This window comes from Pinus tabuliformis, chromosome 7 (assembly GCF_031772625.1).
Source record: "Pinus tabuliformis cultivar Carrire ecotype Pingquan chromosome 7, CPIR1, whole genome shotgun sequence".
Lineage (NCBI taxonomy): Eukaryota > Viridiplantae > Streptophyta > Pinopsida > Pinales > Pinaceae > Pinus > Pinus tabuliformis.
This window is the reverse complement of record NC_142293.1, coordinates 1,673,961,615-1,673,978,329: the sequence shown is the minus strand read 5'-3', so window position 1 is coordinate 1,673,978,329 and position 16,715 is coordinate 1,673,961,615.

Genomic DNA, 16,715 nt, shown 5'->3' with positions numbered 1-16,715 from the left:
AGTCGGACCCACTATACCAAATGGATAAGGAGCTGCCAACCAAGGTCCGGATCGGGCGGGTATCCCCCTTGTTGTCGACCCGATTTTCGGGGCTTCAACAGACCCCAAAAAGAAATATTCATTTATCACTGAAAGGTAGCACTAGAATTTATTAACCTAGATGGATTTCTTTTATAGGAATAGGTACTCCAGTTGGTTCATAAAAAATTCAAGATATCTTAATTTGCAAGAAACACTTGGTTATATCCCAAAAACCGATCTAACAACGAAAGCAATTCAAATCCTATAACTAGATGTAAAATATACTCCATAAGGGAAAAAAATAATTATCCTTTTCAAAGGCTTGATTTAGATTATAAAATCAACACATAGCATAATTTCTCCACTCTTCTTTCAAATTGGTAAAATTATATACCCAAGAAAATGGAATATGATTAAAAAAAAGTTTTACCTCTAACATTTTTTTATCCCCTTTTGCATAAGTGGTTCCAACATTGGATGACTTTTTTAAAGCTTTTGCGAAATGGTTTAGTATATTTCTTCAACAGTATGACATATTGATTATATGTGTATCATATGTATTTATATATTTATATTCTCAAATAAATACATCCTTATATCACTTAAATTATACTATATATCCTTTCCTTTCATCTTATGTACAACATGATCCAAGATTGATATTTTTTGGGCCTTTCTCAATACCAATATTTTTAGCCTCATATTTCATTGATGAGTTATTTGAGTTAACATTAGTGGCTTTCCTAAATTTATCCTTAAAAGAAAATAATTACTCAAGTTCCACCACACTCATTAGGATCTTGTTTGGTTTTACTTTATTCATGCCTTACAAGCAATTTTCTAATGCTTTCATATCTTTCTAGTCATCAATTACAACATCCTAAATGGTCCCTCATTAGTAAGAAAATTAATTATTAATCGGACATCACCAAATACCCTTCAGTTTGTGACATCATTTCGTACCAAAATCCTAAAAATTAACTCAATAGATAATTGATTAGACATAAATTCCTCTTATACGGCTAAACAAGCAGCAACATTAACTAAGAAATCACCATATGCATTCTCATTCCAAGAGATGGATTCAATATTGGAATCTTAAAATTTATAATTGGATTCCATAACTCTTCTTGGTAGTTTTTCAAGTGAAGTGAGAGACAATGTACGTAATATTTTACTTGCTTTATTATAAATTTTGAATCACCAAAAATTTACTACATTTGACATCTAAATCAATGCTTTGTTCAGTCATTGGACCAAAAACTCATATTCTATAGTGTTATTGGTTCATTTGACTTCAAGTATGTAGAACATTAGAGTATACTTTTCTTTTAGATCAAACAAAAATACATTTGGCTCCTTGACCTCCTATGACTTAGAGCGATCAATATATAAAAACCAAATATTTTTTTTAGTTAGTGTTGCCAACATTATCTAATTTTGCTTTTCTACAGCAAAAAACATCAATCTATGTCTAATGAAGGTGTTCAAATTGTTTATCATATTTGAAAGTTGAAATTATGTATATCATTCTCAAATTAGGTTCTAGAAATTATTTTCACGGGTTATTGATTCATTGTTTCTCTCAATTTCAATCATGGTATACTTCATTTGTTGCTCCTAGTCAATTCAAACTTTATTTGGATGTTCATTCCATGGTAACTATAGATGATTCCAATCACTAGAAAAATATTTCGAGGAACTCCTAGTTAATAATAAACCAAAAGTTTTGAGAATATAAACCATGATTCTATCAATAATCTTATGTACAATTAGGTGAAAGGAAAATTGAATAACATCCTCCAACTCATTGATTATCTTGACTTCTAATTTGCAGATTTGGTTGATATGAGTCATAGATTTTTTGGGTCTAGCATTTATCTTATGACAATATATGGAATGGAACTTGCAGATGTGAGTGAATGACAAAACAATTATGTAAATTGTGATTAAATATTTCAAAAATTAGAAGACACTGAGGAATTTCTGATTTTGAATTGTTCCCAATAATGGCAACATTTGCCTTCATTATTGCAGGGGTCAGTAGAGTTGTGTTGCATGTAAAAAATATATATATATATTTTAAAGGAAAAAAGGTAGTGAGATCTTGTTATCTTTTGAATTTGTTAGATGAGACAAGAAAATATGTTGTAACCTTAAGGAAATATTAGACTTATATTACATTTCTAAATTTGTAAATATTTGAAATATGTTTGTATCTTTCATGGGAATTCAAAGGTGATGGGATGAAATTTGTTTAGTTGTTTTATCTCCATCAAATTGAATTAGGGGATGGTTTGAAGTACATATGGTTTTTTAGCAAACTTAACAAGTATTTGAGGAAATGCGAGATCTAGATGCTAGCAAAGGTGGAAAATATTATTTTTATATGGTGCCATCGCTGATTATCAAGAGGGAGTAGACTTGTTACGATAAAACCTATATTAGGGGAAATTAATGTGTATTGTATGTCCTTGTCTCCAATCCTAAAAGGATTACTTAATAATATTGGGAAAATCAACTTCAAGATTTTGTGGTCAAGTTGTAATGAGAAGAAGAGGATAGTTCTAATGATTTGGAAAGACTAGTTGTATCAAAATACATGGGAAAATAGGGATTAAAAAAATTATGACATCTCAAAAGCCTTGGTAGTAAAAAGTGTGTGGAGGCTTAGAGGAGGAAAACTTGATGTATGGTTTCAATTTTTTTTCTATAAGTATTTATGTTAGAAAGAGTAGAAGCCTTGGACTAAAAGGATAGTGTAAAGATTATATGTAAGTTTTTCAATTATGTGGAAAGTAATTGTATTGGCTTTCCCTGACATTGGAAATTGGGTTGTGTGGAAGGTTGAGATTGGAACTAAGGTTAGAATGGGGGAGAATACATAAGGTTAGATGTGGTGTATAGTATACGTACATGTCCATATGTTATAATCCTTGAGGGAAAGAGGTTTTTATAATCTTGGTTAGGGAGTTGATTTAGAACTTTATTTAATCTAGAGTGAAGAATGGAAGTTTGCATGAGTGTTAGACTTCAAATGGGAGGAAGCAATATGATTCAATGCTTTTATAGTGAATCATGTATCTAGACAGGTTGTAATCAAGGAAGAGGAGGATAATTTATTTTGTAAAGAATCCAGCGAGATATTACACTCCCAAGGTAAGATATAGGTATTAAGTTTTAGGGAAGACATGGTAGCCCCAGTGTGGTTCTAGAAGGAATTGAGGAAGTTTAAATTTTTATCAAAATCTTATAGTTTCATGTGGATAGTCCTCAAATATATATATATATATATATATATATATATATATATATATATATATATATATATATATATATATATTACTTGAGATGTAGTACCCAAAAAAAATAAGATGGAAAAATAAAGTGAAAAACAAATATTCATCTTACACTACAAGGAAAATACCTTGTAGAAGAGGTTATAACAGAGGTTTTTAGTGTTATAAAATTGGCAAAAATTGTCAAAAAAACATTTGCTAAAACATTTTTGTGATAGTGAATGTTTAATGGAGGTTTTAATGGAACTTCATCACAATTGAAAAAATTTGGGAGGCCATAGGTTCTAGCACATGTTTTTTTTTGCAGTGTGCTTAATGAACAAGTAGCACGAGGCAGCATTCATAACTAAATGAACCAAGGCATTGAATGAAAACTATTCTAGTTTGTAATATATATCGCACTAGAGCTAATAGATGATAAAAAAACCTCAGGTGTGTTCGTCTAAGGAATGACACCGGGGCATGCAAAAAATTTTGAAATAAGGAATTACTGAGAGGGGGGGTGAATCAGTAATGGTGAGGTTCTTATATCTTAAAGTATAAACCTTTAATTATTTTCACTCTGGTTAGTTACTTGAGAGAGTATTCATACTACAATAAACATGAGAAACAAGATAAGGCATTCACATGTGCACACAATCCATCAAATGAGAAGCACACATATATTGGCACAACTGTTTTTTACGTGGAAACCAAAAGGGAGAAAACCACCAATATGTTTTTTGTTATGATGTAAGTTAAGCACCTACTTAATTAAATCATTTTGTTTGTGAGCACCCAATCATAGGAGGCTCCAACCCCCTTCAAATAGCGATCCACTACTTTCCAAGAGGCATTAACCTATTATGAATTCAAGCCATTATATTTTCTAGCCATTGTTCTACTTTTCATACAATTTTCAAACTGAAAATAGAGGCAAATACATATACACAGAAATATAAATTTGATTCACTGCAATACCAGCCTCTTCCCTTTAGTTCTATAGATTGCATGTGAACGGTTCTCCTTGTTGATCCTCAAGCTCTAATCTCAGCCCTCTACAACATTGTATCCCAGTTAAATACTTAGCCCACTCCCACTATTTTCACACTCACGGTGTTTCTCTCTTAAGCTCCCACAACTATTCTACATTCTCCCTCGTTTTGTATTTATGCCCACTCTTTTGTTCCTTTGTTGTATAAGGAACGATGTTGTCTCTGTCGTACTTTACACACTTCCCGAGAGTATACTACTCATGGCTCTCCATGTTGTCGTTACTTCAATTTCCTGGCCACTACAGTTGAATTAAACCAAAGAATGGGCATTTATGTGTGTTCCTCTTTATGGCAATAGTTGTAGTTTCATTATATTTAAAGTGGAGAATGGACACATGAGTGTCTCCCATACTGAGAATCAACTCCTAGTCAACCTACACACTCTAGCAAGGCTCCCCATGCTTATTAATTTGATCATAGTGCTCCAAGTACTCTATTATGGATTTTTTCTACATTTAACTCAATGAAGAGTGTCAGCAATAATAGGGATGACTTGTTTCAGCTGTTTACAGGCCCATTAATCTTCTATGAAAAACGTGTTCCTCGTTGCCTTGACTCAGTGATTTTGTAGGTGTCATTACTCAAGCGACACCAACTCTTATAAGCACATTTACTATCAGCTACTGAAGACGCAACTCTGTGTAGAAGTATCAGATCCCTGAACCCCTGTAAATTTTACTAATATTGAATCTCGAGTTCTTAAAGGCTCGTGGCATTCTAGGCTTGGCCTCTGACCCCTTTTGATTTGCCTCTTATTAATTTTCCACCATATGATTGTCCTGTGACCGACAGTAGAGCACTTAGGTTCTATGCCCTTCAAGGTCCTATCGAGAGACTATATCCATGGGTAAACACTCTACACCCTCGGTTCTCAATATTACATGATAAAGCGCCAACAAAATGCTCAAAGCTCTTGATCCCAACACTTTCTCAAAATGAAATTATAAGGAAGTAACGAGATTTCTGACCTTTGGGTTTTCTCTGTTGTTGTGATGATGTCATGTTGAGGTAATCCATGTCATGTGTTGACCTGTGATAGATCCACGTTTCCACCATAAATGTGCCTTTTGAGTATATGAAAACATCAAAACTACTTTCCACGTGTCCAACATTATGTCATGTTGATGTCGTCTCCTGCCATTAATATGTTTCCACCTATCTTGTCGGAGGAGAGAAAAAGGTTTCATCGATCCTTGGTTTTGCAAGTGATTTCCTTTCTAATTCCTTACTTCACGAAACCTCGTCATTTATAAGGAATTCATTTCACAGAAGTTATGGGATTCCGCCCTTCCAGGGTTCCAGGTTTCCCAGTATTCCAAGGTTTTGCGCTTCCTTCTTCCCCGACTCACGGTAATCCCATAGCCATTTTAATAAAAACTTTGGGCTCTGACCTTCTAGGATTCTAGGTTTCTAGCGTTCTGAGCATCCTACTTCCCCAGCTCATTGTATTCTTGGGGCTATTTTAAATAAACCTCTATGCCCCAATCTTCGAGGATTTCGGGCCTTTCGGGGTTCCGAGGTTTTTTACTTTATTGCACCCAACTTTGATTGCCTCTAACTTTTGATCCAAGGGACCATTTACAGACTTATTTATATCATTGGAAAGCTCTTTCAAAGAATTTTCTAGTTGAGTAGGTATGACTTAGTCTTGAAACTCATTTTATACATGTAAAATGACTTCAAACTCTTGATACGTAATCCTCTCCAAAGTCTGGGACCCCCGCGTGAGCATAGTCATATTTTTATAGATTCTCCACTGAGTCTGCTATTATGATGATTCTCTATAGAATAATCCATCAGCGATGGGACTCCCCCTAAACTGCATTCTCCTCAATGCCAACAATTATTGCATCTATCCTTAATGCTAGTCTATTTGACATCAATGCCAACAAAGCCAACAACCATTCAGACAATGCCAATTGTCTAACAATATCCCCCTTTGCCATTGATGGCAACAAACTAAGCTCCCCCTAAAACCATGCATGGTTTTTGGAATCATTGTTTTTCCCTTGAAATTAGTACTCTTCTCCCCCTTTGTCATCAATGGCAAATAATTCTCCTCAAAAATCCCCCTGAAACATTGCAGCCTACCCTTCAATTAATCCCACAGACTGAGTAGCTACCAATAGCCATTATAATTGAGTCATGGGGAAGGAGGAGTCACAACTCCTATTTATTGCTTAAGATGTTCGAAGGGCTCCCTTGCAAGTGTCTTAGTAAATATGTCTACAATTTGGTCTCTAGTGGCCACATATTCAAGTTGAACAACACTAGTTGCAACTTGTTCTCTTAAGAAATGGAACTTGATAGGAACGTGCTTGGTCTTTGAGTTTGTGATAGGATTCTTAGAGATTTTTATGGAACTATTATTATCACACACGATTGGAATTGGATCAATGAAATCTACCTTAATTTCCTTCAAGGTTTGCTTCATTCAGAGAATTTGTGAGTAACAAGTGGTAATTGCAATATACTCGGCTTTAGCAGTTGATAAAGAAATGGAGTCTTGTTTCTTGTTGACCCAGGACACCAAACAGTTTCCCAAAAAGAAGGTTGCACCAAAGGTGCTCTTCCTATCATTAATATTACCTTCCCAATCAACATCAGTATAGTCCTTCAACTTAAACTCTTTTCTTTTAGAATACCACAGTCCATAATATGTTGTCCCTTGGAGGTATTTGAAAAAAAAAATTGACAATAATGACATGACTCTCATGGGGGCATGCTTTAAATATGGCCATAAGACACACTGCTTGCATGATATTTGGTATCAATGTTGTGAGATACAACAGGATTCCTATCATTGATCTGTAGACAGTCTAATTTACGAGCAGTGTCTCATCTTCTTTGCATAACTTACAACCCGTACTCATGGGAGTGCTAACTAGCTTGCAATCTTCCAGTGCAAATTTCTTCATAGTTTTTCGCAAGTATTTGGATTGGGAGATAAATACCCCAAAATTTGATTGAGAAATTTGCAGTCCTAAGAAAAAGGAAAGTTCTCCTATCATTAACATCTCAAACTCTGTCTACATGCAATTTGAAAATTGATTTTCCAAACATTCAAGATCACTATCAAATATTATGTCATCCACATACACTACCACAATTAGTAGATTATCATCTTAAGATTTTATATGCAGATTATTGTCTATAGTTCCCTTGTTAAAGCCTTGTTGCTAAAAGTATTGATACATTATTGCATACCAAGCTCTGGGGGCTTGTTTGAGTCCATATAAGGTATTTTTCAGTTTTCTCACAAACCCTTCATCTTTAGTGAGCATGAACCCCTTTGGTTGCTAAATATAAACTTCTTCTTCAAGATATCCGTTGAGAAATGATAACTTCACATCCATTTTATATACATTGATGTTTTTATGATTGTCGAAGGCAAGAAAAATTTTGATAGTTTCCAGTCTAGCTATTGGTGAAAATGTTTCCTCAAAATCTATCCCCTCTATTCGAGCATACCTTTTGCATACTAGTCAAGCCTTGTTCCTTATTACTTAACCCTACTCATTCAGCCTATTTTTGAAGACCCATTTTGTGCTTGTGACATTTTTGTCTTTGGGTCTAGGAACAAGTTGCCAAGTGCCATTCTTATCAATTTGGTCAAGTTCTTCATTCATAGCTCTCACCCAAGACTTGTCCTCACTAGCCTAATTGAGATTCTTAGGCTCAACCTGAGATAGCAAAGCAAGATTTGTACAGCTTGGACTGCCAATAAATTTCCTCCTAGTCTGAACCCCAAGTCTTTGATGTCCAAGAATTTGTCTTTCACAATGCTCTTTCTGTACATACATGGACGATGTTTTGGGCCTTGGAGTTGTGTTCATTTCTACGTCCTCATTATCTGAATTTCTTTCTTCATGGTTTGATGACCTAATGGTTGAAATATCTTCTCCATCTAAGTTCATGTGTCATCTAGATGACTCATATTGTGGTGTTATTTCATTTATTACTATATCAATGCAGTCTTCAACCCTCTTTGTCCTTATGTTGTAGCACTTATATCATTTACTTCTAGCAGATCAGTGCCCTAGAAGTATACCCTCATCACTGCGTGAATCAAACTTTCCATGATTTTTATCATTCCTTTTGATAAATAATTTTCTACCAAATACCCTGTAGTGTTTTATTGATGTAGGTATTCCCTTCCACAACTCATAGGGAGTTTTATCATTATTGGGCCTGAGTTATGTTTTGTTTGATAGATACATTGTTGCTTGTTTCGCTTCTCCCCAGAAGATGTGAGGCACATCTGCTTCATCCATCATATCCTTGTTCATCTCCTGGATTGTTTTGTTCTTTCTCTCAACTACTCCATTTTTTTGTGGAGTTCTAGCCACATAATATTGCTTCCTTATGCCATGCTCTTCACAGAATTCTTCAAACTCTCTTGAAGTGTATTCTCCTCCTCTTACTGGTCTTAAGCATTTTATCTTTATATATTTCTCATTTTCCACCTGAGCTTTAAACTTTTTAAAATGTTTAAATGCTTCTGATTTTTATTTTAAGAGCATGATCCAAGTGGCCCTCATAAATTCATCAATAATCAACATAAAATGCCTCTCTCCTCTTGTGATTTTTGATCTGGTTGGACCACAGATATCTATGTGAATTAGTTGCAGTGGTCTAGATGAAGAGAATTATTTTGTCTTGAAATGATTCCTATTATTATTACCAAATTGACATGATTTACAGATTGAATTACCAAGCCTTAATAGTCTTGGAAATCCTCTCACAACTCCCAGTTTGTTGATTCTAATTAGACTGTCAAAATTCATATGACCAAGTCCCTTGGTTCATAATCGAGTTTCATTTGTCTTCAACCACATATACAGTATTGTAAGTTCTAACTGCTTTTCCCACCATCTTTCCATTATTTTCATGTCTAATCTCACAATATTTAGATCGAAAGGTCACATTATAGCCATTATCATATGGCTTACATGAAGAAATTTGTGCTTGAGACCTTCTAGATAAAGCACATTTTGGGCTTTATTATTTTCATCAAGACTGATTATGCCCTTACCCTTAATTCTTGTTGGGGAATTGTTGCTGAAAGTGACATTGTTCCCTCTATCCTTTTATTTTAGCAATAAGAATTTTAACTTATCCCCAGTTATATGCTTGGAATAACCATTGTCTACATACCATCTGTTCTCTTGATTATGTGCCGACAGAGCAAGTCCACATTCCATGCTCTTTCCAAATTTTCATTTCCAATCCTCCTTATCCTTTTGAAAAGTTGGTTTCCAAGTGTACTGGGACTTAGATGGGTACTCAAATCTGCTTTTACATTCACTCACCTTATGCCCAAAATTATTACATTTGAAGCATTCAACATCATTCATTAGGGGAGAGAAGGGATTTTGATCTCTGAGAGGATAGTTTTGAGATCTAAAATTATGATACTTATTGTACCTGGAATTTTCATCTCTTTAAACTTTGATCCTTCTACAATCAACAACCTTATGTCCAAAGATGTGAAATTTATAACAATGGCCATAAAATAAATGAGAGTACCTAAAGCTGGAAATTTCATGAGTTTGTGCATGAAGGTACCTCTATTCTCTAGTTGATTGATTCATTCTCCATTGGTATGGCTCCTTGGGGTGGTTGGATTTATTATTCCAATGATGGGATCCTCTCTGTCTTGCTACATTTTTGTCTTCAATCATTATTTCTTGATGCACTTTTGCATAGCTCTAAGGTTCATCAAATCCTATGGACCTAAAGTTCATCTTTCCCATAGAATATTCTTGTGGTCTAGAGTATCCCAATCATATTTTGTTTCCTCAAGACCATTTACTGTTCAAAATCTAAACTATATTTCTTGTTCCTTATACAAGTTTTTCATTTATACCCTTCTCGATCTCCAATCTCTCAAGATATTTTCTCACAGAGAAGACCTCTACCTCAATACTCAAACAGTTTTCTTCCCATTCATGGATCAAATCATTAAGAACTTTTTTTTATTAAGCTTCTTCTAATTTGATTTTCAAGGATAGAATTTCATATTTTCATGTTCTTGAGATCATTTCCCTCTTCACCTTAAATAGCTCCTGCTTTAGATGCTTGTTCTCTTCTTCTAGTTTCTCACATGTTCCTTGTTTTTCTTCTAGTAGAAGAACTAAACTATATTGTCATTTATTGGCTTCTTCAAGTTTTTATTTTTGATAAGAAAATTCCTCATTGTCTGAGTTGTACATACCTTCTTCAACACATTGCAGTTGTTCTTTTATTTTCTTGTTCTTTTTCCTGACCTTCTTTGACACATCAAGAGCATTGATGAGTTTCCCCTTCAAAATACACTACTCCTACTTCTTCTTCTTGTAAGTTTTAACCCCGTACAGAAATTACCTACATACGAATTCTAAAACACAGAAAATAAACAATGCAAGAGCATAACACATATACACAGATATTTCCCCTGGATCCCAAAATCGGGACTACCAACTTGATTTTTCATTATTGTCCTTTCAACGTTAGAATACATATTTATACATGTCGAAGCATCCAATACCATGGACTGAAAACCATTGCGTCCAAAACCATGGACCAAAAACCATCACGTCCAAAACCATGTGCGAAAAACCATGCACAAAACCATAGGTAGGTCCGCCTAACCTAATATAGGGTCCAAAAAAAAAAAAATCCCCGAGGCACTGCCCCGGACCCCGTAGAGAGGGGCTACCCACCCCCCTCAAACCCCCTGTGACCCCCCCGCTACAAGATCGGCGCAACGAAGGGGGGGCTCCTCCCCCTCTCTAACCCCTCGGTTAACTAAGTGGGCTAGTCGTGGAAAGAATATAACACAACCCAACATTCTCCCACTTGTTGTTTTCTTTCCACAGGAGAGCTTAGTCATTTATTCAGCCCTGCAACGCCCATTATTTCTCTACACAGATTTTGTCAAGAGAACTTTTCAGAGCTCATAGATTTTGTCAATGCATCTGCAGTATTCTTCAAAGTGTCCACCTTTACCAGCAACACCTTTTTGTCTTCTATCATATCCCTCACAAAGTGATACTAAACATCAATGTGTTTTGTCTTTGAATGGTAAGTAGGGTTCTTTGCCAAGAAGATTGTACTTTGGTTGTCACAGTCTATCCTTATAGCTCCCTGCACTAACCCCATACTTGAACACAATCTCTGCAACCAAATTGCTTCCTTTCTTGCATGAGTGGCTACCATATATTCTACCTCTATAGTTGATAGTGCCACTATAGATTGTTTATTACTCATCCAACTAACTACATCTCCAAATACGTTAAACACATACCCACTTGTAGATCTTCTCTGATCCAGATCTCTAGCATAGTCTGGATCAACAAAGCCACGAATATCCAAAACTCTGTCCAATACTGGTCTTCCTTGGTAGCATAAACCATAATCACTAGTGCCACGCAAATACCCGAAAACCCGCTTCACTACTGTCCAATGCTCCTTCCCTGGTTTTGATATAAACCTGCTTAATACTCCCACTACATGTGCAATGGCTGGTATAGTACAGACCATCACATACATCAGACTACCGATTGCACTTGCATATGGAACACGGGACATGTCCTCTCCCTCTTCTTGTGTCTTGGGACACTATTTGGTAGATAACTTTACACCTATAGGAATAGGAACCTTCACCAGTTTACTATCCTGCATATTAAACCTCTGCAATATTGTCTCCACATACTTCCTCTAGTTTAACCAGAGCTTCCTCTTTGCCCGATCTCTTTTAATTTCCATGCCCAAAATAAAGTTTGCAACACCAAGATCTTTCATGTTGAATTTGGAGGACAATTGGGTCTTCAAATCCTGGATAATTTCTTTCTCATTTCCAACCAGTAACATATCATCCACATACAAGACCAGATAAATAACACGGTCACCAATTAATTTAAAATATACACAATGATCTTCTTTGCTTCTGGTGAAGCCAAGTCCCCTTATAAATGTATCAAATTTCTGATACCAATGACTATTTTAACCCGTACAGAGACTTCTTTAACTTGCATACCAGTTCTTTCTTACCCTTCACCGCAAAACCTTGAGGTTGCTTCATGTAGATCTCCTCTTCCAGATCCCCGTGAAGAAATGTTGTCTTCACATCCATCTATTCTACCTCAAATTCAAAAGTAGCAAGAACAAATAAAAGTAATCTAATAGAAGCTACCTTGGCAACAGGAGAAAAAATATGACCAAAATCAATTCCTCACACCTGGGAATAACCTTTTGCTACTAACCAAGCTTTGTATTTATCCACCTTTCCTTCTGCATTTATCTTCTTCTTGAACACCCATTTTCTACCAATGGGTTTCCTTCCAGATAGCAACTCCCCCAGATCCCAAGCCTCAGATTTCATTTCATCAACCATGGCCTCTTTCCAGAGTTTTCCATCCTCTGAATCTACTTCTTCCTTCATAGTTCTGGGATCATTATCAGTAATAGATAAAGCAAAATTTGAAAAGAAAGCAAATGGACTATACCTTTCTGGTTGCCTTCTTTCTCAAACTGGTCTTCTCACACCCGGAGTTTGTGGCTCTTCATCTTCTTATTCCTCTTCTGCTATAGAGTCTGATTGTTCCTCCTTAAGCTCAAACTCTATCTTCTCAGGTTCCTTTGGTTGGACTTCATGTTTAATAACATCTTTAACCTCTCTGAACACCACATCTCAGTTGTACATAACCTTCCTTGTTACTGGGTTCCAAAGCTTATAACCCTTTAAACCATCCTTATACCCAATAAAGATGCACTTTTCAGATTTACTATCCAACTTGGTTCTTTTCTCCTTTCGAACATGTACATATGCATCATACCAAAATACCCTCAGATGTGAAAGAGAGGGTTTCTTACCAGTCCATACCTCTTGTGGAGTCGTATCCTCCAACGGTGATGAAGGTGATCTGTTGACCAGGTAACATGTTGTGTCCACCGCCTCTGCCCAGAATTCTTGTCCTAACCGGACACCACTGATCATGCTTCTTGCCCTTTCCATCAACGTCTTGTTCATTATTTATGCAAGTCCATTTTGCTCCGGTGAGTATGCAGTAGTCTTCTGTCATGCTATACCACACTTCTTACATAATTCTTCAAATTCCTTGCTGCAAAACTCTCCATCGTTATCTGACCTCAACACCTTTATCTTCTTCTCTATCTAGTTTTCCACCAAAGCCTTAAATTCTTTAAACCTGTCAAAGACTTCAAATTTCTTCTTAAGGAAATATATCCATGTATTCCTTGAGAAATATATAAATGATACATAGTACATAGACTTACCCAGTGATGGAACCTTCACAAGTCCAAACACATTACTATGCACAAGCTCTAATATCTGTTTCGCCCTCTTTTACCACCAGAGGGGAAATTCACCCAATTCTGCTTCCCATATACACAATTTTCACAGAAACCAAAATATATAGATCTATTACTCATAGCTTCTACCATACCTTTACCATGAAGTATTCGAAGGCCCTTCTCTCCAATATGTCCAATCCTTTGATGCCACAGCATGGTCTTCTCTCCAGAGACTAGTAGATTTTATGCTCCACTTTTAGGAACCACAAAACTGTTGCACCCATCAACAATAATGCTACCTTGCAGCTTGTACAGAGTTCCAATCTGAACTTCCCACATCAATACCAGTGCTCCCCAAACCATCTTGTAGGTATCCTTCTCGAACACTATTTTTACACTTGCATCATCCAGCTTTCTTATAGAAATTAGATTTCTAGCAAATGCAGGAATATGCAAAACACCCAAAAGTGTTCTAACCCTTCCACCTTGTAACTTCAACTTTACTTTTCCACAACCAACGATTCTAGCCTTCCTATCATCCCCTAAGAAGACATCACCACCATCGTGTTTCTCATACTCGTAGAACCACTCTCTATGAGGAGTGAAGTGAAAGGATGCACCTGAGTCAATCAACCATGCCTCATGATCTACATGTGTACTTGAAGAAGCCAAGTACACATCCCCACCTTCATCTGAGGTGGTTTTCACCTCTGCAGAAGGAGCATCATCAGATCCCTTTCCTTTGTCAGGAGCTTTAGATTTACAATCCCTTTTGTAGTGCCCTTCCTTTCCGCATTTCCAGCACACCACCTTTGTAGGTTTTCCTGGAGATTTAGATCTCCCTCTAGATTTACATCTCCCACTCGATGACTTATTTTTGTTTCTTCTCTGGGACTGTCTTCGTATAGAAAATGCATCACCATTATGACTCTCCATATTTTTCCGTCTCATCTCATCCTTCAGCAAGGATGAGACTATTTCATCAAACTGCAAGGTAGTTGCATTGCTACCTATTGCAATAATTAGACTATCCCACGAATCTGGTAGAGAAAACAACAAATTGATGCCCTTATCTTCATCTAAAATTTTAATATCAACAGATAATAACTGACTTACCACAGTATTAAATGCGTTCAGATGCTTTATCACCGAGTCTCCATCTTTCATCCTCAGGTTATACAGCTTTTTCCATAGGAACAGTTTATTCACCAGAGACTTAGATTGGTACAAAGTCCCTAACTTGTCCCACAAAGCCTTAGTCGTAGCTTCCCCTGATACATTCAAAAATATTGAATCTGAGACACACAATTATATTGTGCTCTTTGCCTTCCGATCCAACTTCTTCCATTCTTCATCGGACACTCCCGTTGGTTTAGTACCTGGAAATACCGCAATCCACTGATCTTTATCCACCAACAGATCCTCCATCTTGAGTTTCCACAACTCAAAACTCTAACCATTAAATTTCTCGATCTCTATCTTTCCACTGCTCGCCATCTTCTTTCACAACCAGAATCGATCCTGCAGATCTCCCACTGAACAGGGTCTACCACAAGCCCGAGCGAAACCCCTCAGCAACAAAGGCGTCCCCTTGAAGCCAAAATAGCTTTGATACCAAATGTAGGTTTTAACCTCGTACAAAAATTACCTGCATACGAATTTTAAAACACAGAAAATAAACAATCCGAGAGCATAACACATAAAACACATATACATAGAGATTTTCCCTTGGATCCCAAAACCGGGACTACCAGCTTGATTTTTAATTATGTTCCTTTCAATGTTACAATAAATATTTATACATGCCGAAGCATCCAATACCATGGACCGAAAACCATCGCATCCAAAACCATGGACCGAAAACCTTCACGCACAAAACCATGTGTGAAAAACCATGCACAAAACCATAGGTAGGTCCACCCAACCTAATATAGGGTCCAAAAAAAAAATTCCCCAGGGCACTGCCCCAGACCCCGTAGAGGGGGGCTACCCGTTGCACAACCGGCGCAATGAAGGGGGAGCTCTGCCCCCCCTATAACCCCCCGGTTAACTATGTGGGCTAGTTGTGGAAAGAATATAACACAACCCAACACTTCTTCCTCTTCAGAGTCAGTAATATTTTGTTTCTTGGAGTCTGTTGATCAGAATCGGATCCAGAAACGACTGTCATAGAACCGTGACTAAAACAGGTCGAACAAATCCTTGAAGAATCCAAAACAGCAATAGAAAACACCCTAAACCAATGGCCATGGTAGCCGGCTGGGAACGACGAGGACCTTGGTCAAAGTGTGCTAACAGAGGCCCATGGAGACCGCGAAGGAGGTCAAAACAGCCCCTGGGAGCCCCGGAATGGGAAAAGGAGATGGTTTTTGAGCTGGCAAAACAAGGCCAAAATGGTAGGGCTTAAGCACTCGGTCACATCGGGGAGCCAGAGGACTGCTGGTGGAAAAAGGAAAAAGTGCCAATGTATGACGGTGGGACCCACGGCCTGGAAACCGGCAGTTTGATCGAGACGGCCTTGAGCGGTAAGAGGTTTTGGAGAAAGCGGAGCGATCACAATCAGCGTTCGACGCGTGGTAGCAGATGAGAGAGAAAAACTGCCGCGATCGCGCATTATCGGTTGAGCAAGTCAACCTTGCTTGACATGCGATTGATGTTGGATCTGGAGGAGCCCAGATCGGACGGCTGAGATTGTGCCCAATAGACAGAGCAGAATTGACAGGGGATAAAGCCACGATTTAAGAGGATTTGGAATCCATTGACCGCCATGGTGGAGAAAGCAACGAATCAACAAGTGGGCTGGTGCAGTTCCGATGGAGACACGTGGCTACTTCTTGAGCATTATGCTAACGCTGAACAGGGAATTCCAAGCACACAGGCGACAGGCGAATCAATGTAGGAAGAAGAGGAAACGAACAGGTCGAGGATCGAATGACTAAAACCATGAACGGAGGTAGTCAAATGGGAGAGATCAGAAGGGAGATTCAGATCGAAGATTCCAAGTGACCAACAGAGACAGTGAACAGTGAAACCTAAGAGGAGGACTGAGCACAGAGACAGTAAA